Genomic DNA, 25,992 nt, shown 5'->3' with positions numbered 1-25,992 from the left:
GAGAGAGAGATTTTCACATGGTACTTTGGAGAGGGAGGAGCCTCGATGGCCAGGCCGGTTAGAGGAGCAGCTCGGACTTCTTAGAGGTCTGTGTCGGGGGTTCAAATCCGCAGCCGACCGGTCAGAGAGGTGGACACTTTGCTATCCATGTAGACACCTCGGGATCATGTATGTAATCAACGGATAGGTTTGCTTAAAGCAGATGGTTGTTACAGACTAATACACACATAAACAAAGCCACTCCAACATCTTCTAAAAACATAACAGACACCTCACACGTCTCGACTGTCGACCTAACCACGCAATGACTCCTCGTTGCTGGGAGAAAGGGCGCTGGTGACTGGTACGATACATGTACATACGCTACCGGGTCTAAGCGATGACAGGCAGGGCAGCCGATCGAGACTACAGTCTACCCCAAAGCCAAATCAAAGTCCTTCAAAGAAGGCATCGTGGTTACCCATACAAATGGGAAAACAAGCACGTTAAAAGAAGAAGACTTTGGAGTGGGAGAGGTCCTGACATGAAACTCTGGAGAGAGAGAGAGAGAGAGAGAGAGAGAGAGAGAGAGAGAGAGAGAGAGAGATCCTCACATGAAACTTTGGAGAGAGAGAAAGAGAGATCCTAACTGATACATTGGAGAGAGAGAGAGAGAGAGAGAGAGAGAGAGAGAGAGAGAGAGAGAGAGAGAGAGAGAGAGAGAGAGAGAGATATCCTGGCATGATACTTTGTCCTTCACGCATACGTCAAAAGTATAACAAAACACAGCTTGAATATATGATGAAGAAATCAACTCGGTAAGTTCACTCGACCACAGATTTCCAATTTCGACTAAATATGCCTAAATCGTAATTTTCCAACATCTCGTTCGTAAGCTCTGACCGCATTAAAAACAAAACTCCAATTACATGGTTAGAGATAAAACCACCTGCTGTGAAGAGAGATGGCTTTTACCTCGAGTCCATGAGTCAATGCTCTCTTGAGAAGGCCGGGAGTTGGAGCACTGTTATTGTCATTAATAATGAGCAATCACTTTTTGGGGGACAGAAAGATGCCAATAACCTTAAATAACGACAAAAGAAACAAGGCAGAGATACCATTTATATATATATATATATATATATATATATATATATATATATATATATATATATATATATATATATATGATATCTCTGTCTTATAGAGAAACGTGGCCTTTGAGCATAATAGGTGTGACCCTGAAGATCTTGAGAATAGGTTCACTCTAAAAGTTTGTAACTTTTGTCAATATCAATATATATATATATATATATATATATATATATATATATATATATATATATATATATATATATATATATATATAATATGATGTCTTCCTGAAATGTTATTACTGATCATGTTTCGTACTGCAGAGTAAACATTTTTCGACAACAAAGTTACAACCTTTCAGAGTCAACCTATTCTCAAGATTCTCAAGGTCACGCCTATGTTTAAAGGCCACGTTTCTAATTTTGTGAGATTCTGAGGTTAACTGATAGGTAGACAGATACCTAATGGGTGATTATTTTCACTCAGTCCTCAAGGTCGGGGGCCAAATTAAAAGGTGAATATGTGTTTCAGCAGTCATGACCCGTAACTACTGTAATACGGAATCAGGGGAGCAAATACAGCTGAAATCTAACTTACAGCTACCTTTCATTTGTACTTAGTTTTACTGTAACCTTCCTCTTTAGCTTTAGCTTTACTTTTGACATACTGCGTGCACATAATGATAAATTAAAGAGCACTCCTATATCACAAACGACAGACAGAAATCACTGGATACAACTTGACACAAATGATAAATACAACTACACCATACAACAAAACATTAATAATGTGAATATACTGAAACCAATAAAAAGTGCGAGCTATAATTTGTACTTAGGACGATAAAACCGATCTGAAAAAAATAAGCGATATATATATATATATATATATATATATATATATATATATATATATATATATATATATATATATATATACATACTTACATTCGACAATTTTTTTTTGAAATCGCTTTTATCGTCCTAAGTACAAATTATAGCTCGCACTCTTTATTGTTTTCACTATATTCACATTATTAATGTTTTTGTTGTATGGTTAGTTTTATCTTTGCATTTTTTTATCTTTTATTTTTTTCAAATCGCTTTTATGGTTCTAAGTAGCAATTACAGCTATATATATATATATATATATATATATATATATATATATATATATATATATACATATATATATATATATATATATATATATATATATATATATATATATATATATATATATATATATATATATATATATATATATATATGTGTGTGTGTGTGTGTGTGTGTGTGTATATATATATATCCTCAGTCTAGAATTAGACACACACTATTTTAATAACCTTAATTTAAGCCGAAAACTTTTTCGTCTCTTGTTCATAAGATAAAATATCACACTAATTAATCACAATGACAGCATATTCTCTTTAATACAGGACAGTCTCGTTTGGCATTTATGAATCTCTCTCTCTCTCTCTCTCTCTCTCTCTCTCTCTCTCTCTCTCTCTCTCTCTCTCTCTCTCTCCTGAAGCCACTGTTACCTTTTCATATATAATTAGACTTATTCTTTTTCTTTGTACACCTGGCCACTATACAAATTTTCACACGGTTTCTCCTACTTTTAATGACTTTTGAACACGATACATAATCAAGTCAGTTAGTTGATAAGGTCAGGATCAAGTTCAAGGTCTCAGAGGGAAGTTGGGTTTAAATATTCATATCTAACTACACCTACAGAATATTCGTGCCTAACTACACCTGAAGAATAAATAAGACCTGTCATGTCTTGAACTTCTCATTCCTCTTGATACACAAATGTTCAGTCTCGTGACATAGGAAAAGGGACACTACTTTATGGGTGAAATGAATCCCCTGTCATTAACACGGAGGGAAGTGGGCATTCAGATGTACATTTCCTGCAAATAGCACTAGAGGCGTAAAAAAATTCCCTTTGGCTATTTCGAAGCATGGGAATTTCATTTCAACAGAACTGCAAGCAACACATACCTTTGGCTATCTAGGTAAATCTGCAAGAGGGCCGTTTTCCCAGCCGTTCAAGGTCAAAAAAGTGACAGAGGCTCAAGCTGCTAAAATGGGTCTATTTTAATTAGCTCTGTCTGAACATCATACAGGATAATCTCTGCAGGTGTTTTCTTGACCCTGAACACCTGAGAAAGCGGATTTATTAATAGCCGAGTAGATATCACGCTTTTTTTTTTTTTTTTTTTTTTGTCAGTATGAGTTCACCGCAGCAGCGAAAGGATACAACAGATTGATGTGTAACCTTTCGAATAAAAATGCAAAATTTTCAACTACCACCTAAAGAAAGACTGTAGGCGACAGGCATGTAAATATTACTGACACGCTTATTAAAGCCTCAGGAAATAATCTGCACTGACTTCATGTACCTTAACCAAGGCAACAAAAACCTGAAGGTGACTAAGAGAAAATGAACGAGCAGACGACGGGCTAGACGCACAATCTATTTTTGTGACCAGTTAATGTTTCTTCGTTCACCCTTTTGACAGTCCTGATGAACAGCAGTCATGTTGGAGCTCGCAGCTTGAATGTTCGAAAGAAACATATGATAAATATCAGCTGCTAATAAACGGCGGCAAGAAGTTATGTTAAAAAGCAAAGTAACGACAATGCACATTTACGCTCCGTTCTAAATTACGAGCGGAGTCAACACTGCAGCAGTCGATATTTATGCGGTCGTAAAAATCGTCGCGTAACGCCAGAGATAAATGCTGTTTGCTGCTTCCAAACTGAGGTTTTTTTTTTTTTATATAAACGATCAATTTTATGTATGAGAATTTGATACAAATCATGGTTAAATGTGAAAAATCCATAACCCTTTCACTTGTACAAATTAGGTGTACAAGCGTGCACCTATATACGCTGATTGTGTATAGAAGTGCTTGAATGAACTGACTTGGATAGCAGCAGTAGCAGCAGCTTCCTCTTACAAGGCGTAGCTTCAGAGGAAAAAAATAAGTCAATAGTCACTAAATGAATGAAAACTTGCATTAGCCGCTTCATATACTCAGAAGGTTCATCAGCAATGCGGTGAATTCTCGTATACATATTAAACTCTTCCGTTCCAGTGTATATATATATATATATATATATATATATATATATATATATATATACACACACATTTACATATACATATATATACATATACGTATACATGTATATTGTATACATGTGTGTGGGTGATATGTATGTATGTATGTATGTGTGTATGCACATATATATACACATATATAATTCACATATACATATGCATATATATACATATACGTATACATGTATATTGTATATATATATGTGTGTGGGTGATATATATGTATGTATGTATGTATGTATGTATATACATATATGAGTGTGTGTGTGTGTAAGAGTATATTTACATATATATGTATATTTACAGATATATATAATAATATGTATATTTACAGATATATATAATAATATGTATATTTACAGATATTATCTATATGTATGTGTGTAAACATCCACATAAAAATGTACGTGCGTATGCGAGGATCTTTATGATTTAATACGCAAACATGCACGAGAGCCATGTGTGCATGAGAGACTCCTGGGAGGAGGTCACTGACTCCCCCCCCCAAAACTTCTACCCTTCTGCCTCTCTCGTTCACCGTTCTTGACATTCCCTATTTCCTACGCTGCTTCCTCTGTCTTTGGCGTCCAAAACTAACACTCCTACAACGTAATCACTTTCGGGCTGTGACACGTGGCTGGGCGGGGGAATGTGTAAGGGGGGGAGGAAGGAAAAGGAAGGAGGGAGAGAAGGAGAAGGAGGAGGTGAAGGTTGAGGTGGTGGTTGCGGTGGGTGGTAGACGCGAAGGAAATGATCGGAAAGGAGGTTGGTGTGGGTGATGAGGGCGTGAAGGGATGGATGGATGGCTGTGGGTCGCGTGAGTGTGGGAGGTTGGAATCTGCTCAACATAAGAGAGAGAGAGAGAGAGAGAGAGAGAGAGAGAGAGAGCGTGACTGTGGTCTTACCACAGCAAATGGTGCTAATGATAGGAAGCAGTCCTAACGGGCTGACGTCAGCGCAGCTCCTGGCAAGCGCCTGTGTGTGTGTGTGTGTGTGTGTGTGTGTGTGTGTGTGTGCTTTATTCAACATATATCCATTTTGGCATGGCTGAAGAGAACTAACGCACGCGAGAAACATCTCTGCCCATTTCCTCGCGATATTTTACTAAATAAATCTGATAACTCCTCTAAACATTTCCTTGAACCGAATGGTCTTGGCACTCTTTAATATTCTTTAAATGCAGTCTACAGGTGATGAATGGCTTCCTTGTGAGATTTTAAAGCCTTGCTGGATGTGGGGGTTGAATTATCGTCTTTGAAACATTTTCAAATTGATTCATCTCGATGATACAGAAAATTCATTTGCATAACTACTATTTTATTCAATAATATGGCCATGAATGACGATCCACTGACGAGAATAACGCCAGCACACAATAACGAGAATGAACACGAATAAAAAAAAATGACGCCTTTGTAGAGCTGTAAGAGTAAGAAGCAGATGGGACAGTTCTTCCACGAATTCCCGAAAGAGACATTGCGGGACGGGAAGTGGACCGAAAACTAAAGTCCATCACAATGAATACCTAATCATCGAACTGCCTTGAAGGACACTGACTGGGAAAAACATCCCAACAGAGCGTATTACGGGACAGAAAACTACGATCCATTATATGATCTCTCTTTCCTTTACGAGATTTCTCGTCGTGGTGATACTACTGTATAATGTGGACTTACTCTCAAGAAATGAATCTTTATTAACCTGCTTTACAAGCACCCATAGAAAATAAATACTTTATTGTGGAAACGATAAAAAGCCTATCAAGTCATAGAGGACGAACTATAGCTAATTCAAGATAAATAAAACCAAATGACTAGACAGGAAATGAGCTCGTATGTGATTAATGTCACTGCAGGGCCAATGGTTTCTACAGAAGGGAGCAAAGAATTGTTCGAGTTTTCCAAACAGTGCTCTTAAAATAAATGAAATCATCTTGTGATCTGAATACCCCCTATTCTGCCAGAATTAACTTGAAAGATACGGTGGAGTCCGGGCATTTTAATCCACTCATGCCCACTTATCAAAACGTGCCATCAAATGAAGAAGCGGGATCTGGTGTTTTACTGTATTCACATATATATATATATATATATATACAAACACAAACACACACATGTATTATATATATGTATATCATATATATACATATATATAAAACCTGCCTCTCAAAACAAGAGGCCAGAGTTCAATCCCACAAAGAGCACCTGCCAGGGAACACTTCCTAAGAAATGAATTGTCTCTGCTGGACTAAGCACTGGGATGGGTTGTAACCACGGTGCAAGAGGGGATGGGCTAGCAACCTCATGCCAGAAGACTTGCTGAGAGCCGAAAGTAACACCTGAGGCAAACCTACATTATATATATATATATATATATATATATATATATATATATATATATATATATATATATATATATATATTATACAGGGTGTAACACACGATGGATGGCTGTAGCTAGAGAGGACCTGAGAGACACACAACTGTCAGAGGACGATGTGTTTGACCGAGCCAGATGGAGGAGAGAGCTGTCAGAAATATCGACCTCACATAGAGGTGGGGAAAAGATGCGGAGAAAGAAGAAGAAGACTGTATATTAGAAAAAAGCGAGCCTCTATAATTAATAGAGCTTAACACAAACTGAATATTGATGCAGCAATTAAGCAAATAAAGCCCAAATGATATTAACTAGTATCAACATAAAATAAGATAAAAAAAAAAAAACATGTAAAGGACGAGACCTATACAAATGTTATTCATAACGAAGATGTTATACTTATCGATGCGAATTCATGTTAGGAAACACAAGTGAGTGAATAACTGTTATGTCCCTTCCCCCACCGCCCCCAGCCTCTCCAACATGAAAGTATGGGATTCCGACCACCTTCATATTCCTCAACCCTTTAAACATCTTCAATTAAGAAGTCGTGTCGACATTGTCTGTAGATGGACAATCGTTACCATATCATAAATTTTTCTCTTTTTCTCCAGCTGCTCCTTGTAGACGAATTATCCAAATGCTGGAGAAAATCGCCCCGCAAATATATGCTACATATACATTTACAGTTTATCTTAACAGCCACAATAACCTCGTAACTTTGCTATTTCCTTGGACTTTAACGAATTCGCTCATCATTACATGCCTTAGAACAAGAGGGTGGTAATCGAAGAACTCATATATACCGCAGTGAGATTCAAAAAGACACCAAGACGCCATGGTTAGTGTTAGGTAAACCTAACCCAAACCTTATACTTCCCAATTAGGTTCAAGGCTTATGGTGATGAGTGAGTTCAAGAAAGATTCAAGGCTTATGGTGATGAGTGAGTTCAAGAAGAGTGTAGGGAAATCGCAAAATTCAGAGGTCGTGTGACTATAAAATATACATGTATATCTGGCAAAAGAGACCAGTTGATTCCATATATTGCAGTGTAATCATACACATATACAGTGAGAGAGAGAGAGAGAGAGAGAGAGAGAGAGAGAGAGAGAGAGAGAGAGAGAGAGAGAGATTCATTTACGTACCAACCTGCAAAAAGATGGCGCGCGCCACCTGAATGTAAATCATGACCAGAAGTGACCGAGTGACCTTATGCTTGCTCGCCTGCGCTTGGAAGTTTCGCTCATGACCAAGAGTGGTGTCTTACAATGCAACCAAAAAGGCACCTCCTTTATGCCTTCAATAATCTACGTAATTCTAACGGCTCCTAACCTGACCTCGTTAACCCCTTCCCACCACCGTGCGACTTGCTCAGTATGACTGTTCCCATAATCTGCACGAGACAATCTATTTCTGATATATCACGTGACTGTTCCTGTGCTTGTCTCACAACAGAAAGACACTAAAATTTAACATTTCATTATGCATTAAAAACCATGTCCTTGGGTTAGCACACTTGGGGACAAATCAAGCACATAGGTAGTAGGTGGAAATTATGATAATGTTGCAAAATAGGAAAAAATCTTCTCGCCGGCTGTTATTTAGACCGGGCGAGTAAACAGAAGTTGTCGTAGGGGTTATAGAAATTGGTCACCTGCAATAAAAAAAGATTTTTAGTAAACGGACTAAAAACAGCAATCAGTAAGAAAATAAGTTTGCAAAAGCCTTTACGATGATCAACTTCTTCATCGGTCAGTATATTGTAAACAGAAAGTAAGTGATAAAATAATAAAGGGACGAGGAAATGTGTCAGCCCTTCTCGACATGAGTGTCATATGGGATGTGACATACGCAGAAGCTCCTGTCTTTTACAAATGAATGAAATGTCAGCGGGAATTTGCCTGGATTGTAATACACACACCACATATGGTATATATATATATATATATATATATATATATATATATATATATATATATATATATATATATATACACAACAAGAGAGAGAGAGAGAGAGAGAGAGAGCTATAAATAGCCTACAATACTTGTATCTCCCCCCGCCCCCGGCCCCACACTAACTTTTTTTTTTACGAATCCGAACACGCAAGAGAAAGTAAAAGATGTGTCGGAAAGAACCATTGCATGCTGTCGAGGAAGGCTGGTGGAGGTTATAAATATTCTAGGGTGGAAGGAAGTAGGGAGGGTGAATTATGGTCGAGGGATGGGATCGTGTCGTGAAGTTGGGAGAGAGAGAGAGAGAGAGAGAGAGAGAGAGAGAGAGAGAGAGAGAGAGAGAGAGAATTGGCAAATTATAAACTCATGACTAAGATGGGATGAGAAAAGATTGCAAATGAAGATAAACGGAGGAAGAAGGTTGTTAAGGTTGTTAAAAGCGAAAAAGGCGTGGAGGAGAAAGAAGCAAAGTAACAGCAAAAGGAAACTCGGAGCAAAGAGAACAGAATAAGCGATAGGGTAAAAATGGAAAATAACAGGAGGAAGACTAGAAAAAAAGAATATTGATAAACCAAATGAAATAAAAAAAAAAACAGGCGAAAAGCAAGATGAATAATATTGACCGACTGTTTTCTGGGAGGAAGAGAGACAGGTAAGAATGAAAGAATGAGGAGGAAGATTGAGGAGGCGAAGTAATAAAATAAAGAGAGAGAGAGAGAGAGAGAGAGAGAGAGAGAGAGAGAGAGAGAGCCAAGCACAGGATCAAGGATTTAAATTCGAGGGTGGGGTTACTTGTCTTTAATGGCGTGTCCTATTTACAAGTGTTAGGTATGTTTAAGAGACAACCTCGATACAGTACACTGACGCAGGAAGAGGTTTTTAATTTAATTTTTTTTTTTGTGGGGGGGGGGGGCAGGGTGAATATATTTCAACTCGACTTTTTCCTTGACTTTTTCTCTCTCAATCCTTCCTTTCATTTCGTCATTTATTTCTTCATACTCTCCCTTCTTCATTCTTAAGCCTTTACTTCTCTTTTTCTGTGACAATTATTCCATGTGGTTGAAATTTTACTTTTCACTTTTCCTGTAAAACTTTTATCCGTTTTAGCGATGTAAATGAGAAGTTCTTACTGTCAGATTATATGACAAAAGATACAATCACTACCTTTTCCGCTAACGCATACTTTAAATATGTAAAAAAGAAAAAAAAAAAGTCTTCAAGCATACAGATGGTGTCTAACACACACACACTACACATACGTATATGTATCTATATTATGTGCATATATATATATTATATTATATATATAAATTATATATATATATATATATATATATATATATATATATATATATAATATATATATATATATATATATATATATATATATATATATATATATATATATATATATATTATATATATATAATATATAATTATTTGTGTGTGTGAAATTATACAAGAAAATAAAAGGATAAATATCAAAACAATGGTGCCAGAGCAGTACCTCACCAATAAAAATAACGTACGAGATACGAGGGGAAAAAATCAGGACTGATATTTCTTTACTGAACGAAAAGTTTTATCAACGTAATTTCGGATCAGGTTGTGAGGGAAGTCCATTCTGAGTGTTCACCTTCGTCGCCAAATACGCTCATAACTATTTTTCTGCTTTTTGCGTGCAAATGGAACAGGGAGAGAACAGTAAGGGAACATTAAAGGCAAGCATAAGAGAACAGTAAACGGAAGGACCATGATGGACTGTAGTAAGCGACAAGGAACTGGTTGTAAGCAATTACCCACCCACCCTCGTTCCCCGTTTTATGGCACCTGGCCAAACATCCAATCAAATGGCAACCTGATACGCTTAATGCCGTACGAGATTTTCAACACATCATAATGTTAATAGAATATACATAAAAATAACTGTTACATGAGAAGAGGTTTATCAGAAACTTTACTACGTCCGAGCTTCCAGGCCATAAACCCCAAATGAACACATGTACTGTATATACCAGTGTGGCTCTGTGGTTCCAACCTCACCCCACACAGTGGGAGATCCGAGTTTGGTTCCACGTTAAGAGAAAATGGTTGTGACATTTCCAGAAAAGCCAATTTACCTCTGTCTACCTATGCGAGGAATGATGAAACTGTTGGTTATTCAACTGTGGTGGGTCAGAGCATGAGTGGGAAAGGGTAAGACGCCTGGCAACCTCTTCACAAAAGAACTGCTGCAGAGAACTGAAAGTTTAGCATCCTTGAGGATGCCTCAACTTGGAAGAGGTAAAGAGAGGATTCAGAGGTTCATACCCTCTAATTGGAAGAGGCAAAGAGAGGATTCAGAGGTTCATGCCCTCTAATTGGAAGAGGCAAAGAGAGGATTCAGAGGTTCATGCCCTCTAATTGGAAGAAGTACAGAGAGGAATCAGAGGTTCATACCCTCTAATTGGAAGAGGCAAAGAGAGGATTCAGAGGTTCATGCCCTCTAATTGGAAGAAGTACAGAGAGGAATCAGAGGTTCATACCCACTAATTGGAAGATGTAAAGAGAGGATTCAGAGGTTCATACCCTCTAATTGGAAGAGGCAAAGAGAGGATTCAGAGGTTCATACCCTCTAATTGGAAGAGGCAAAGAGAGGATTCAGAGGTTCATGCCCTCTAATTGGAAGAAGTACAGAGAGGAATCAGAGGTTCATACCCACTAATTGGAAGATGTAAAGAGAGGATTCAGAGGTTCATACCCTCTAATTGGAAGAGGCAAAGAGAGGATTCAGAGGTTCATGCCCTCTAATTGGAAGAAGTACAGAGAGGAATCAGAGGTTCATACCCTCTGATTGGAAGAGGTAGAGAGAGGAATCAGAGGTTCATACCCTGTAATTGGAAGATGTAAAGAGAGGAATCAGAGGTTCATACCCTCTAATTGGAAGATGTAAAGAGAGGATTCAGAGGTTCATACCCTCTACCTAATAGAGAGGATTCAGAGGTTCATACCCTCTAACTGGAAGAGGTAAAGAGAGGAATCAGAGGTTCATATCCTCTAATTGGAGGAGGTAAAGAGAGGAATCAGAGGTTCATACCCTCTAACTGAAAGAGGTAAAGAGAGGAATCAGAGGTTCAAGTTGTGTGATGACATGAAGTTAATGAAGAACTACAGGTCACTGAAGCGTTTATATTTAGGGAATTTTAAAAGGAATGAACATATGGACACCAAGGATTAAAGAGCTGGCCACAAAAGCGTGGTAAATGTGTTGAAACGGAATTGCCTTAACAACCAAGAGAGAGAGAGAGAGAGAGAGAGAGAGAGAGAGAGAGAGAGAGAGAGAGAGAGAGAGAGAGAGAGTATCTACTAGTCATCCGATAAGCTGCGTTACGGAAGGATGGATCTGGTCTGTTCTTGGAAGGCCGGCCACTATGATAGCCCAAATTCACATATATATATGTGTATATACAGTATATATGTGTGTATGTGTATATATATATATATATATATATATATATATATATATATATATATATATATATATAATTTAATTACGGACGCATGGCATTATCAACCTGATGGTTATTCAACTGTGGTGGGTCAAAACCAGAGAAGAACCCTCGAGAAACATACTTCCTAACTGGAAAAGTGAATAGCAGAATACTTATGTATGTATATATATGTGTGTGTGTGTGCACGTAAGCATTATTGAAAAACGTAAATGGCACAGCCATCCAATGGTAATTATGTCTAATTAAAATTACGCGTCCGCGCACACGGAGTTTCTCAGTTGAGTCCGAGAAAGTCATTTATGAAATAATTGCATTTGGTACGGGAGGAGAGAGAGAGAGAGAGAGAGAGAGAGAGAGAGAGAGAGAGAGAGAGAGAGAGAGAGAGAGAGATGTCCTACGTCACAAAAAAAGCATTCAGGAAAACTGCCGAAACCTGTTGACAGGGAAAGGCTTCACTGGGAACATCTAGTTACTGTACTGAATTCGTTATTAGAAAATTCAATTTTCCTCTTCCTAAAGGATTATTTTTCATCATCAACACTTACGCTATTATCAGGCCCATTCCTGTAACAATTACTTTCATCGAAATGATTACTAATGCGATAACACACGCACGAATTCTGTACATCTAATTTATCAATGGAGATATAACACTAAGCCTAATTTCAATATTGCTTTTTTATATTGCTTGTAAGTGAAATAAAATACTATGTAAGAAATTGAAAGAAACCTTAGGGTCAAATGACTACTTTTCCTGGAACATGAAATAAAGAGTTGTATGTTTCCTTATGAATACGGTGGAATGAATTCATTCAAGTTTATGTAGCAAGAAACAATCAATGGTGCTAAAAAAAAAAAAAGGTGTAAAAATCAACGTCTATTCAGAATACATCTGCACCGAAAGCCTTTTCCACTTTCATCCCCTCCCGCTCCGCTGGTTTTCCCCAAAACAACACAAACACGTACCGCAGCTCCCCTTACGAGGAACTGACGTCACCATGTCTTTCTAGGAATATCAAGATGAATAAAACTCTTCAGAACCCTCCGCAAGCTATGAAAAGTCCCATTAGGGAAGAAGGAAGCCCCACAATGGAGAGCATTCCAACTAAAATGACGTACAGTGGTTTCTGAGCGGTTCCGTCCACTTTGGGTGGGACAGAATAAAACTACCTTTCCTGCTGAAAGACGACAAGTCTTCAGGTAGAAGAAATTGAGGGAGAAACCCAAGTGTGAAACGTGTAAAGAGTGGGGCATCCCAACCTGCTCATTTGTGGCAGCGCGAGGGAGATTCACGATCCAAGCTCGAGTTCAGCACTTCGGCATCTCCCTGACCAGAGGCCATTTATCAGTGATGACGTCAACCGGGCAAATGAAATCTCGTGCCGAGACATATTTCTTACTAATAAATAATCTGCTGCGGTGCCAACAAGTTTCGACGGCGTGGAATGCAAACTCTTATCTTTTTAAGGGATAAGGAAGGCAAACAATGCTCCTTTCTGAATAAACAGGAGGCATGTATGAGCCAGTTCTTTACAACCCTGTGCGTTAATGTGTCATTTTATGAATATATGTAGCATGTAAATCAATCTATTAATATACAAGCGAGGCAACTGAGTTTCTTATGCAATTTACATGAGATGAACTAATATACTAGTTCATGAATACGGAAGACAAATGTAACTATAAATAAATACCATCACCTGGCACCCAATTACATCGCAACCATATCTCTACGTCTCGTCACTCCACAGTACTTAACATTTCGTTCAGTCTCTACTAATGGTCTCATGATACCCATATTGTTCCGTCAGTGCCATGCCAATGACACCACGGTGCCAAAGGTATGTCCTCCCATTGCCCAACTGCCCTCTTCAGTCAGCTCACAAACGTCAGAGATTATTGCTTGAATGCCTCTGGCACTGTTGCCATCTAGCCGTCCATCATTTTTTTGGAGCGTCCGTCTCCCTTCTCTCGAATAAATATTTCGGAGACAGGGAGAGTGCGTCACTGGATTTCCTAGTTACCTCCTGCCGGCCATCTTTGCCAATGGCAACACTCAAACTGGCTTAAGTGTTTGCCATGTTGTCTATGGCCGTTAAAAAAATGCTTTCACTCTGGGTGGAGTAGGGTTGGTTTCTGCCAAGCCTCGACGTTTCTCGTGTTGCCAACAATTCCGCAGATTTTTTTTTTTTTTCTAAAACATGAGTCAAAATTTGTATCATCATTTATCACAGTAGCTCGTTGAAAACTGGAGCGACCGCCTCAAACTGACGTTGGCATTAGAAAGTTCCTTTCGTTAAGGTTAATAAAAAATACTTAAGACTAACGGAGACTGTTACACTTATTCAACGTCTGACTAACTTTCCCCTAATCAAAGTGAATCTTCGAAGCACGGCTGTTTTCATTAAGGCAATTTTCAACGCACGAGGAATGCAGCTCTTCTGGTTTCTTGCCAAACTAATCGAGCAACTGCTGTCGACCCAAAGGTCAGAATTTGGAATTTGTTACTTACATGAAATTCACTTGGCATTCTACCGCAGGCCGGAAAACAATAGCTTGTCCATTTTATAAAAATATGGGTGGATCGTCTTCTGAATATAGGTCTCATATTAACACAGATTCCTATAAATAATAATAAAAATAAAGCTGTCTTCTCGGCATTAGACGGTATTCTTTTTTCTTTTTCCGGCCCAGCTAAGAAATATAGGTATGAAGCAAACGAATCTTCTTTCTTACTGATGTCTAGTTCCTACAAACTTAATTATTGTGGTTTTTCATTCACGGAAGTTTCCAATAAATGATTCGGAAGAATTTATGATATCATGGCACGAACCACTGTCACATACTCAGAAGATATCCTGTCATTTTAACGTACTGGAGTTCGTCTAGTGTTAATAAATATATGACTGTAAGTAATTTTATGTAATTTTATATAATAATTTTCTGCCCATATAAGGATATAACAAAACGTCAAAACATCCCGTTACACGACCCCTGACTGCTGCCACACCCTGGACGTAAAAAATCACGCTAAAACGTCGGAGACTTCAAAGGGGCTGAAGGAGACAGGGAGGTGGTTTCGGATTCTTATAAATAACCATCGAAAGCCTGATGTGTGGTGATGTTACTCCCTGATGCTCCGCCTCTTCCCCGTCCGCCAACTGTCTGTGAGTGTGGCGCAAAAAGGTGACAAAAACGTTATCCTTACTTTTCCTTTTCTACCCCAAAAAAATTCCTGTTTATGTTTCTCTTTGATCTCGTCTCTGCAGAAATCCCTCGATGGTCTAGGAAGCGAAATCAGCCCATCAGGATATCATCGATTTTTTTTTTTTTTTTTTTTAAAACAACGACAGTCTTTCGAGAGACTATTTTATCAACTCCACCGTGGTTAATGTCATTATTTTTCCTTTCGTATTTACACTTTTCCAACCTTTCCAAACAATCCCTACCTTTCAATCTTCTCCGCTTCTCTCTGGCTTCCACTATCCGCCCGGTGACATCGATTTCTGGATACTCCAACATTTCCTAAGATCGCCTAATGGTCTCTTATTCATGAAAGAGGAAGAATCGCCATTTTCTTACGAGTTCCACAACATTCCCGGCCTAATTTATTTTATATCCTTTTCTTTCCGCGGCAAGTTTACATCGCCGTTTCTTCTCTGCCAGGTTCTATTCGGTCATCGTTTTGTTAACCCTGGCTAGGTGTCCTTTCTGGTCTCATGAGGTGACCTACCACCCGTTAGGATAACACCGAGCACATACCCGGAATGGTCAATGAAAAGACTCCTTTTATATCTGTCTGTGGATATCACTTTGTTTGTTTCTATCAGTTCCAATGTACTTGCTATCTGCAAGAGCCAGTATTTCTGAATCTTCATTCTCATTCATTCTTCTCTCATCCCTTCGCTCTGGGGTTACTTGACTTACCGACTAACTGGGACAGATTTAACATGGAGTCTTCTTTCGTTAACATCTCTTATCCACGTTGCTATCACCCGCTGACACTGCTTTAGGCATCATCTATCACGCCATAATAACCACTTCTACGCGCAGATGTTCAGTACAAACCGACCTCAAAACAACGATTAATGACGAAAATGCAAACGCAGTTCTTCCAACTGACAACCAGTCCAGAGGTTCAGAAAAGTTAAATGAATCAAAACTGGAGGAACTGAAAACGGGAAAACACCTGAGGGTTGACTCGGGATATATTTCTGTTTCTGAGAGACGATATACGTCGCCTTTCAATCCCCATCTCCACGTTTTTTACTTCTAAAGGTTAACCCTCCAGTTCTCACCGCCTTTCTTCCTTGCAGTCGTAACAAAAAGACAGAATCTTATGGAATTTTCAGAAGTCTAGTATCTGTGAAGATAGAACAGAACAGTATGCAGAATTTAGGCCAAATGCCAAGCGTTGGGATCTATGAGGCCAGTCAGTACTGAAAGGGAAATCGACAGTGAAAAGCTTGAGAGGTGTAACAGGAGGAAGACCTCGAAGTTGCACTAAAAATCAATTGTTAGGAGAAGGTGGAAAGTAAGATGGAAGAAAGAATGTGAACGGAGACACAGTAAAAGAAATGAAAGGGGTTACAGCTAGGGGCCAAAGGGTAGCTGCAAAGAACATTAATAATTACTAATAATGATACCGATATAAAAACAATGATGGTTTTACTAATACAACTTCTACACCGACTGCTATTACCACTACCAGCAGTGTTAATAATAATAATAATAATAATAATAATAATAATAATAATAATAATAATAATAATAATAATAAAAATAATGGTGTTTTACGAGCGGTTTCTCGTTAACCTCTAGACTCAGAATGATAATGTCGGTATAATTATCATTAACCAGGTCACTAGTAATGGACGAGAATATTCAGCTTGTGGAAAAACCACTCACTGACAGGAAAATCCCGACATTCAGCTAGCTACAATTTGCCTTTCAATGTAAATCAATAGAGTAATTTGTTGACGTAGTCCACCAGGAAATGATTTCTGATTCTTGTTCCGTAAGACAACTTACTTCCACTTACGCACAGACGCTTCGACTCAGGAGGTTGTTGTAAAACACGGGCGCCAGCACGCGTGCGCAAGCGCACGCATGCACACACAGGGTTATGGTACGCTTTTTTTTTTTTTTTTGACGGGTTATCCCAATGAATGCACAAATATGCGGTACAGGAAAAACTACGTCATCCGAGGCTCATATGAGGTCAAGGAATATGTAATAATTAAATTTATAATTATATTTTTTCTTACCTGAAATCTGCCGGGTACCTGCGGACAAGGAAATGAATCGTTATATGTAGTGTATAACATTTTGTGATTGGAAGTGAGCAAAATCGAATTCTAACATAAATTCCACATTTTGCAAATAAAAAAAAAAAATACTGAGCAAAGGAATCGGTGACTTTTAATTGCCTAAGATATCTACTAGTTCACAATAAAAAAAAATTATGATTTTAGTGGTTAACTACAATTGCGTTTTACACTCAAGCTAAATAAATCTAGCCCACCAAAGCCAAAGAGCATACAAAATAAGAGATATCTCCTTAAAAAAATATATTACCAGGAAATAGTTAACTGCAATATTTATACTCTTGTGATCTTCGTCAGATCTAAGCTGCTCTACAGACCCTATAAAACATCTGTTAGCGCTCGCGCGCGTCCACACATACAAAAAAATAATTTTAATATATATACATATAATGTATATATGTATATCTATATTTACATCTATCTATCTATCTACACATATTAGTGAAAATTGACAGTAAATTTTTTATGATAATGTCGTTGAATATAAGAGCACAGCTGCAGCTTATAGTTTTTACCAATGCCATAAATCTTATTTGGTTCTTCACATTGAAAACAATTTTGGTGCTTTACTTACTTCACCTGACGAACAGAGGAACATAGTGAGGAAAATTTATAGCATTATTAAGAAACTAATAAACTGCAACTTTGCTCTCTTATTCATGACATATGCACACACACACACATATACACATACATACATACATATGACTTACTATCTGCGAAAGAATACTGTGGGGGTAAGACATCACTGGCACCAAAGGGGGTGGGGGTGGGAAGGGGGGTGACATGCAAGAATAACTAAAAACGACAGATATTAGTGTCTAATCCATAGTTTTCAAGGTCGCTGAGATGAATAGTGACACTTCCGATGTCCTTCAAGTCCAAGTTCAACTCTGATAGGAAGGGGGTGAGAAGGGGTAGGGAAGGGGTTACATGTAAAAATAACAGAAAAGAGCAGATGTTAGTGTCTAATCCATAGTTTTCGAGGTTGCTGAGTTGAATAGTGACACTCCCAATGCCGTTTAGGTCCAAGTTCAGCCCCGATAGGAAGAGGAGTGAGAAGGGGATGAAAAATAAAATGTTAAAAATGACCGATATTAGTGTCTAACCCATAGTTTTTGAGGTGGCTGAGATGAATAGTGACACTCCTGATGCCCTTTAAGTCCACATCTAGCATGGACAGGAATGGGGGGTGAGAAGGGATGAAATATAAAATGTCAAAAATGCTGGGCAATGTAACTGAAGCAACTATCTTGACAGAAAAGGGAGAGGAAATGAGAGAGAGAGAGAGTAGAGGAGTGATGAAAGGAGAAAGAGCAAAAGAGTGAGAGAGAGGGAGGGTTTATCAGTTGTCATTCAGTTTTTCCAGGCAGTGCCGGGTTGGTCAGCTAGTGTGTGTGTGTGTATGTGTGTATATATATACATATAATATATATATATATATATATATATATATATATATATATATATATACACACATATGTATATATTCATATGTATGTGTATAAAGGTATAAATATTTTATATATATATTTACATATATATATATAGGCTATATGCATACATATATATATATATATATATATATATATATATATATATATATATATATATATATATATATATATATATATATATATATAAATAATATATAATATAATGTAATATATACATATATACATATATATATATATATATATATATATATATATATATATATATATATATATATAATTTCTCTGGAGTCATTCTCTATTAAGTGAGGTGTATTGATCATCACAAATGTCGAGTGAGTAGTTCTGGCTACAAAAAGACATGAGAGAGAGAGAGAGAGAGAGAGAGAGAGAGAGAGAGAGAGAGAGAGAGAGAGAGAGAGAACCCGGAAGGAAGCTAAGACTGCCTCCAGTATGAGATTATTTATCCATACGAAGTGCCAGAACTGCACTATTTATTGAACACCTGGCAGACATATTGGAGAAAAAAATGGAGGATGTTGGCAGCCAAGGGGGGGGGGGGTGTTCATCATAAAACATGAATGAGTGGTACTATAATTCAGAAAAGGTGTAGAGCTCGACTCTTCATTCCCTTCTTTATCGTGTATCTATTGGTGGAAGACTTAAATTACGATTAATTTTGACAAGGAATCTTCGTATTTCAGTTATCTGTAGTTTTCTATATAATTCTCTCTCTCTCTCTCTCTCTCTCTCTCTCTCTCTCTCTCTCTCTCTCTCTCTCTCTCTCTCTCTTTCATGTCTTTGTAGCCAAAACTACGCACTCGACATTTGTGATGATCAATACACCTCACTTAATAGAGAATGACTCTGAGAAATTATTTATATATATATATATATATATATATAATATATATATATATATATATATATATATATATATATATATATATATATATATATATATATATATATATATAAATATATATATACATACATATATATATATATATATATATATATATATACATGTATATATGTATGTATATAGCCTATATGGATATATGTAAATATATATATAAAATATTTATACCTTTATACACATACATATGAAAACCAGCCTCGAGAAAAAGAAGCGGGCAGACAATTCCACTATCTGGCGGTGTACGGAAAGAAAAAAAAAGTTGTCGAACCCAAACATCCGACATAGCAGCACTAATCAAAACGGAATGTTCCATATATAACATGACGGCGGTGTAAAAAAAAAAAAAAAAAAAAAAAAAAAAAAACCATTTCCCTAAGGCAGGCTTTCCGAGGGACATAATAAGATACTTCATATGCATTCTACAACTGGGTTCTCACTCCAGATTAACGACTAAATTTGAGTAGTATTTTTTTTTTTTTTACAAAGTCTTTTTACAATTTTGTGAAGGAAGAAGGTATTTGTGACAAGAGATGTTGGGTCGAAGTAACGCTGCAACCCGTAACACACTGAGCTTACCTGTATTACCCAAGAGCAGAGTAGAATATGAATATTTGTAACATACTTTTATGGGTCAATGAAAGAAGCTTTAGCAACCAGGAAACAGTTCAAGAAAGCATATATATATATATATATATATATATATATATATATATATATATATATATATATATATATATATATATATATATATATTTTATGGTTTCAGGAAGTTCTCATATTTCTGTTAATTTTCATTCACGGAGAGGCTTCTAAGAAATCCGGAAATGACCAGTGGACCAAACAGCATAGAACAGGAATTTAAGACTAATAAAAATGATAAAAATAATAATAAATACAGACATCATGAGACAGCATTATCACAGGGCAGGAAAATATACATTTCCCATCATTATTCATCATCTTTTGTTAATTCATGTTTTCTTTTCTAATCGCTGATCTCATTTTTCTGTATTTCCTATTACTTTCTGTTACTTCAAGTAATTGGCCCGTGTGGACTTGTTGCAAGAGATTAAGTGTAATCTTCTCCATAATAATAATAATATTAATAATAATAATAATAATAATAATAATAATAATATATATATATATATATATATATATATATATATATATATATATATATATATATATATATATATATATATATATATATACATATAAATAAGGAAAATAATTGAGATTTTCATGATCCATTTGATATAATGTCTAATCAATTTCGGATAACAACAAAGAATATTCCCAAACAACAAATAAATCAATACAGAATAAAAAAAGCATTCTTAGAACACAACGTTTCAGTAGCCACTCACGGTGATGAAAAGTTTGCCCTGTATGAATGTCTTGAGAAATATATATATTAATATATATATATATATATATATATATATATATATATATATATATATATATATATATATATATAATTTCAAGTCTGAACTATTTAAGGGTATTTAATTCCCTGATACGTCAATCGTCACCATGCAATACTGGAATTTTTTTTAGTTGGGCTACACAGTCAAAATGAACTTTAACGAGAGAGAGAGAGAGAGAGAGAGAGAGAGAGAGAGAGAGAGAGAGAGAGAGAGAGAGAGAGAGAGAGATTCTTCCTTGTCATTCAAGAGGTACCATGCGTGTGACTTTTCCGTGACGTCCCTTTATCAAGAAACGCTAAACGTTAGGGGAAAAGAGAACAATGGCATGAAGAGATAAAATCTTTAAAAATGAAGAAGGAGATCTATTGATAGAACTGCAGACAATGAGCGGGTGAATGACTCCACGATGCAGTTACAAAACTATATATCTACACCGGTGTATTATTTATGAAATCGTGAAATGCACATATATATATATGTATATATATATATTTATATATATATATATATATATATATATATATATATATATATATATATATATATATATATATATATATATATATATATATATATCTATACATACGCATATATATACACACATATATATACTGGTCCAATAATCCTCTCATTAATTACACTGCTATTTAATAAAATATTGGCACATCCCTGTGCTTATAAATATAGTCGTACATATATGCACGTATTGAATGTTAAACCTACCCAGCACCATACATATCCAGATTCAAAATCATATGCATACATATTCATCGGGTATACATAATTTGAAATATTTACCCCTACGCCAGAAAAGCACATAAAGTACACAATAAAATACACAATAAAATACACTACACAATAAAATACACTAAGGAACAGATCTAAACAGATGGACTGTCGATGGTTAAAAAAAAACATAAAAAAAAAGCAATTTGAAATTCTGATAATTCTACGCAACCAAATTCCCATATTTCAATTACTTGCCGTAATGCGCAAGTCTTTATAACGGCGGGGATTTTTCCCCTCTTCTGAATATAGAGGTGCAACATCTTGATTCTTGATGATCGTTATACACAAAAACTTCGGGCCTGATGTATATCTCGAAAGGAGCCGCTGGCTTCATGGCTATAATTCTGATATATCACGGTCACTGTGATGTCGTACGGGAGCGTTGATAATCAGCCATGTTGTAGAGTTATATGAAATTTTTGCTCTTGTCTTTCACCAATCTGGCGTACGTGGAATAATGAATTGTATTCTAGGTATTAACATCCTTAGAATTCCCAAAGGATGATGTTAACTGGATTTCCTTCTTAAGCAAAGCATGTGAGAGGAAGAAAACGGGAAGAAATAAAAAGGATTCTGTCAAAAGGTGAAGATACAGCAATGAAATCTAAGAATCTGATATATATAAAAGAAAAACTTTCATTTCTGATGACTCCAAAAAGATGAAAAAAAGTAAGACGATGATTTCAGAGGATTCTGTCAAAAGGAAAAATGGAAGATACAGGGCAATGAAATCTAAGAATCTGATATATATAAAAGAAAAACTTTCATTTCTGATGACTCGATGATTTCAAAAGACTGTCAAAAGGAAATAAAGTCAGGGCAATGAAATCTAAGAATCTGATATATATAAAAGAAAAACTTTCATTTCTAATGACTCCAAAAAGATGAAATAAAGTAAAAGGATGATTTCCAACTTGTGTCCATAAGGAAAACAAGGATTTTCCATCTCAAAGGATTCAGGACATTGAAGAAAAGAGGAGGCGCTGCCATTTCTGAGGGAGTTGCTCCCAAGAAAAGAATGATGATTTTTCAATCCCTGAAGACTCAGTCCCAAGGAAAACTGAGGAATTGTTTATTCACGAGAATGTGATCAAAAGGGAGAAATTAGGTTTTGTCATTTCTGAGGTTTCTTTTGATTAAAACTGAGGAATTAATATTTTTGAGGAAACGAGGATCTATCATGCCTGTCAAAATAAAAATACTGGGTATTTGCTATTCCAGAGGTTTGAGTTTCCCAAGTGGAGATTTTCATCATTACACAGACTTGCGTCAATGGATAATGAGGGGTCTTTCACTCTGAGGTCATTTGAAAAATTTTAAAAAATACAGATTTTGTCATCCCGGAGGAAAGGGTTCGGAGACAATCTGAGGATTTATCTTACCTGACTGAGCCGGGCGCAGATATGAATATTCTCTTCCCTAAAATCTGTTTACATGGAAAATTGAGGAATTGCTATTAAGAAATAAACCGTCAAGAGAAAAACTAAAGTTTCATCACTGAGAAATTGCCAGGTAGAAGGGAAATTTATAACTTATGAAGCTTCAGTTTAAGGTAAAAAGAATAATTGTTCAAAAGTAATACGGATTCATAATTTCTGAAGAATCATTTAGAATAAACGTGACAACATATTCCTAGGAAGATTTAGTCCAGCGGAAGAAAGTTTTGCTATTTCTGAGGATACAAGAGAAAAAAATTATTCAGACAATATTAAATAAGAGAAGTAACCCTTCTCCTGGACCTGGTCACACAAAAACTATGATGTAACATTTTAGAGTTCTCAGTCAAAACTTTTAACAGGGATTTACTATTTTTGAAGGCTATGTTAAATAAAAAAAAATCTTTCAAGCTGTTACGACACTGAAAGAAAGTTAACTTTAAATTTCTCTTTCACACATCAAGACATCCTGGAGAATTCATAACAAGAATATGATTCCGATAGACATTTCCTGTTAATTACAAGGCTACAGATCAATTAGTTTACATAGCTTTGAATACTCCGGAGAAAAGAGCATGTATCAGCTGAATATTTAAAGGGCAATCAATGTTAAACTACTGAATGAGGAAAGGAGAGAGAGAGAGAGAGAGAGAGAGAGAGAGAGAGAGAGAGAGAGAGAGAGAGAGAGAGACCGCCCCCTAAAAGTATTAAAACTCCTTTAGGAGACCGATGGATTAATTCAACTGGCGTTGCAGTTGCAAGGGCCATCCGGAATGAGCAGACTTTTAATCCCTTTGAGGCTGCCGTGGGTCAGACTTTGCACGGGAGCTGAAAACAGAGGATTAGAGAGGTCGCGAGAGTTCCGAAGTCATTTGCAGTAAAACTTTTCAATTAGATTCGGAGGCATTACCTCTACTCTCTTCTGCCGCCTTTCACGTATCTCTTCATTTTCGTTGCTGGGTTTATATGAACTCGTTATTACATGTATTAAATCCCGGATACAGGTATAAATAATTAACCGAATGCAACATAAACAGCTTAAAAATTTTTTTTTTTTCCGGCCATTCCAAAATTGATTAACACTCGAACGTTTTGCTATTAGTAAAACTGTTGGCAAATGGGGAAGTATATGTTTAAGGTTACACATTTACATACGAAATACCTTAATTCCGATACTGTAGAAGCATATAAATAATCTAATAAAGACACTAGTAGGCAAATGGAAAGATAACAATCGGAAATGAGTTCTCGAATTTACTTTCACTACTCACCCGTAGAAGAATGAACTAAAAAAAAAGGATAATAAAATCATATACTACTTAGTAAACATTTCTAGCTTTATTCAGTATCTCTTTTCACTTACGTGATGAGCAGATTTTCCTATCGCGTTTAAATCACATAACACTTAATGTAAGAGCAGACTCTCATAGGTTTGCCAGTCTTCGATTTCAGTCACAAAACTTATACGTGAAATAAGCCCAGAAACTACCAATGAATTATTCCAGTACAAATCCCATGTCACTGCTCAGACTAGTCATTCTTAAGAGTTTTCGCAGATCCCTTATCAAACCTCGGGCTTATTAGTAGCCTAAAATAGGGAGGCGATAAGTTAAATAAAACAACAGGGTGCTCGAAACTAAATGCAATATACAAGAAATAAGTTGCACGATACAATATTACAGAGATATATTTTATCATGTGTTCCTCTCTTGTAGTAGTCCGTGCGAGGAAATGTAATTCAAGTTTAATCGCTTTCTAGCACAGAGAATAAAATTACGAAATCCATAAAACAACGGTAATCCATCCCTAGGCCTCAAAGAACGCAAAGCTAACCTCTGTAATTTCTCTCTAAAATCTTCCTGAATCAAAATCAGATAATGAATTCCAGACGTATAACCTTTAGTTAGCACTGCGCCTCTGCACAAGTCTTTTTCACAACTGTTTTTAATTCTTCTTACGTCTTTTTAACGGCTCTTTTCAGTTCTTCTTAAGTGTTCTTTGCAGCTCTTTTGAATTCTTCTTACATCAAATACAAAATCAACAAAACACGGGGATGCTCCACATAACACTGCTTAGGTCCAAATGCTGCTTTTGATATCTACTGATGGAGAGCAAATTATTCTCGAAGTGCGAGAAAGGTCGGAGTCTTTTGGATGTGACTTTTAACACTAAAAAGTTCTGGTATTCGGTTGCGAATTACGCCCATTTTTCTCTGATCAACCATGAGCTACAAAAATATTTTTGCAACGTTATCTCGCTTTATTTTATTGTTAAAGCAATTTACTGTCATTCGCGTCTATTACAGTGTATATATATATATATATATATATATATATATATATATATATATATATATATATATATATATATATATATATACTCGTATATATATTAACTCTGTCACATACACAATTGTTCTGTGCATTAGTAGAATTACTAAAAGGACCTCATTCAAACTAGATGGTATTATCTAATGGAGTATTTATTCAGAAAAAGTTACAAGCTTTCTTGGACACACAGTACGGATACTTGATGATGTGGACTGTTTGTCCAAGAAAGCTTGTAACTTTTTCTGAGTAAATACTCCATTAGTTACCAT

General features: G+C 36.3%; 2 protein-coding genes across 3 annotated transcripts in view; one reads left to right on the top strand and one right to left on the bottom strand.

Annotated features, from left to right (window-relative positions):
- The window catches only part of LOC136829425 (uncharacterized), a 268,725-nt gene that overhangs the window by 121,805 nt on the left and 120,928 nt on the right, over window positions 1-25,992 (bottom strand). The window contains exon 3 of the mRNA XM_067088025.1: window positions 17,300-17,317. The gene's annotated coding sequence lies outside the window, so the exon portion shown is untranslated. The remainder of the gene's footprint in view (window positions 1-17,299; window positions 17,318-25,992) is intronic.
- Window positions 1-25,992, top strand: part of LOC136829424 (uncharacterized) — a 149,799-nt gene that overhangs the window by 64,552 nt on the left and 59,255 nt on the right. The window lies entirely within an intron of this gene.

This window comes from Macrobrachium rosenbergii, chromosome 4 (genome assembly GCF_040412425.1).
Source record: "Macrobrachium rosenbergii isolate ZJJX-2024 chromosome 4, ASM4041242v1, whole genome shotgun sequence".
NCBI classification, from domain to species: domain Eukaryota; kingdom Metazoa; phylum Arthropoda; class Malacostraca; order Decapoda; family Palaemonidae; genus Macrobrachium; species Macrobrachium rosenbergii.
The sequence above is the reverse complement of the archived record's forward strand: the minus strand, read 5'-3'. Positions and strand labels throughout refer to the sequence as shown.